Below are 3,190 nucleotides of genomic sequence, written 5' to 3' on the forward strand. Positions count from 1 at the left end.
GCACGCGCGTGTGTGTGTAGTAGTCTATGTGTGTGTCTGTGTGTGTTAGTGTATGTGTCTGTGTGTTCGCATGTGTGTATCATGTCTGTGCCTGTGACTGTGTGTGTGCCCGTGTGTACGTGTGTTTCAAACGATGTACCGTTGGGTGGGTAGGTGGGTGAATCTGCCATCCCTAACTTTAATAAGTGTGTACCATGTCGATAACCATAAGATGCTGGTATAACTGATGTATATTGATATGAAAACCCTTCATATGTGCCACCAGATTTCCTGTCAGTTCTGAGTGGGCGTACTTCATCACCAGCCGCTAGCCCAGCTTGCCTTCTCCCCTTTGATCCAATAATTGCTAGTTGGTCTCTAGACTCGCTCTCATTAGAAAATACAAATTGCAGTCGTGTACCGGACCTGTGTGACCTCATTTCGGCGTCGTGACTCCAACAGCCAGCCACTGGCACGTGTTTCTGCAGGATCTAGCGGTGTTTGGCTCGGGCCCCAGAGGTGCTGGGTTTGAATATCCTGGCATGCTCCGTTGACATTATGAAGTTACAAAAGGCACTTTTCAACACGACTTTTCTCACTTTACTCAGGTGAAACTGCGTACGTGCCTAACTGCGTTTAGGGTGGTATCTCACTGCACTTGGGGCACCGGTGTGGTACTGCGGGGTTTGAAAGATTACTCAAAGCATGTCAGAGATGAGAACGCATTTTCTTCCGTTTTGTGTAGTTTGCTGTCTTCTTAGTCATACTTTTACGTAATAGAAAATAACTCAATTTTAAAGAAAATTAGCAAAGATAACACAATAGTACGTGCTGCAGTGAACGAATCCCGCAGTGCCGCACCGGTGCCCCCAAGTGCAGTGAGAGTCCACCTTTAAGGCCTTCCCATGGGTAGGTTCCGTGTTTGAGGAGAGACACATCCGAGCACGTCAAAGAACCTAGCATTTCTCGAAAATAGCGGGGTTCCATTCCAGTGTGAGTGAATCAAATAAATCTGTCCTAATATATGGCATATACTCTTCAATACAAACCTGCTGCGAGGCCGTTTACCTCTATGCAATACTAACAAATCTAGCCCGTTCAAATCATTAAGAGGTCGGAACATTAAAATGCTCACAAACATAATCTTTGAGTCCGAGGATTGATGCCTTCCGCTCCAGTGCACAAAGTCGAAGATGACAACGTTATGTAATAAGCTGGCATTTGATTGAAAGAAAAATTCAACGGCTTGGAAAATTTTAATTACTCACTGGTAAAGATGTTCGCTTCAGCGCGCATGCAGTCACCAACCCTCTGTTTCAGTGAGCTGTGAGCGGTGCCAAGAAAGGTTTGATTGATAGAGAATGAGCAACATGTTTCCCAAGGTCAGTACTTTCTGGCTGAACTGCATTGTGCATTTTGTGAAATAGATGTAATGTGGCCATTTCTAAAGAAATTTTGAATCACGCGTACAAGTATGCAAACACAGTTCTTTGCATTATTAGAGCTATCATCTTACATATACTTGAATTTTGACAGAATAGGAAGAAGACGAAAGAAAAAGAAACAGACCGACAAAAACAATATCGGTGAAAACAAAATGAAATCACAGTAGCTCTCAAAACTGCGTGTTAATGACAAAGAAAACCCGCGGGGGAAGCAAAGGCTGTCAGGGCGCACTTCAATAAGGTCCGGGCAACAGGTGGTCGTGTAGCAATCACGTCTTCACTCTGGGAAACTGACAGCTTGGCGCGGAGGTTCTCCTAATGGCAGACTTCAGATCAGGCTGCCGCAGCGGCTGAGTCAATAAGGCTCGAGCTCTTGTCACAGAAGTAGTGGCACAGGTTTGTGACAGCAAATAGAGAAAGTACATTTGTATACTTAGGACAGTCCATGATGTGGACATCTCAGTCCCTCTCTCTCTCTTTCCCTTTCTGTGTGTGCTTCCTTTTCTCTTATTCCTTTCTCTCCCTCTGCCTCTCTCTGCCTTTCTTTACTCTCTATCCCCACTTTCTTTCTTCTCTAACTATGCCTCTCTCTCTCTCCCTCTCTCTTTCCTCTTTAACACTTTCTCTCCATTTCTCACTCTGTCTCTCTCTACCTGTCTCTCTCTCTCTCTGGCCCTACCCTCTCTCTTTCTCAATCACTCTCTCTCTCTCTCTCTCTCTCTGTGTCTCTCCCTCTTTCTCTCTTTCTGTTTCCTTCTCTCTTTTTCCTTTCTCTACCTCTGCCTCTCTCTGCCTTTCTGTCCTCTCTATCCCCAATTTCCTTCTTCTCTATCTGCGCCTCTCTCTCACCCTCTCTCTTTCCTCTTTCACGCTTTCTCCCAATCTCTCACTCTGTCTCTCTCTACCTGTCTTTCTCTGTCCTCTCCCTCAACCTGTCTCTCTCTCTCTGTCAGTCTCTCCCTCTCTCCCCTCTCTATCTCTGACTCCCTCTAGATCTCTCTCCCCTTTCCACTCTCTACGCCTTTATCGACCCTTTGTCGTTCTAAGTCTCCTTCTCTCTCTGTCTGTGACTATTTGTCTGCCCTGTCTGTCCGTCTCTCTCTCGCTCTCCGTATAGAAATATCCCTTCCCCCCCTCTTGTTTCTGGCCCGTGTACAATTTTGTACTTTACTGTACTTCAAACTTCGACCGCCTGGGGAAAACGCCAAAAATTGATTACTTCAATATTGACTTTCCCTTATCAGAGATTACCATAACCAGTAACCTTACTTCGGCCTTACATCGGAGTGGCCCAACAAAGTTGTCTTAATGACATCGTTAATGACGCCGTTCCATATCATACCCAGTTAACAAGAGGCTAGGGAGCAATCAGCCCGGCGTAACCACCTGGAGACCCGCCAACAGGGGACGGAGGGATTTCCCGGGTGGTACCGTTCCGTTCACAATAGACAATCAGGCGAGCTAGCGAACAAAACAAGATTTTTAAAAAAGTCATCTATATATAACCACCTTGATTTTAGTACACATAAACATTACAACCAAAAAAGTTTTTTTAATAGTCCAGAGATCAACAATGTAAAGTGGACAACTTTCAAGTTTGTTTCTTGTTTGATTTTTCAGTAGCTTTCACCAACATATCCTTATCAACAGCATGCAGTTGAACATTTCATCAAGTTTTGTAAGAGTGGGAGCTCGTCCAAAGCATGTAAAGGTTCCTAGCCTCTCAGTGCACTTGATTCAAGCTTGCGTCACTACGTCACTGTTTG

The sequence above is a fragment of the Branchiostoma floridae genome, chromosome 11 (genome assembly GCF_000003815.2).
Source record: "Branchiostoma floridae strain S238N-H82 chromosome 11, Bfl_VNyyK, whole genome shotgun sequence".
NCBI lineage: Eukaryota > Metazoa > Chordata > Leptocardii > Amphioxiformes > Branchiostomatidae > Branchiostoma > Branchiostoma floridae.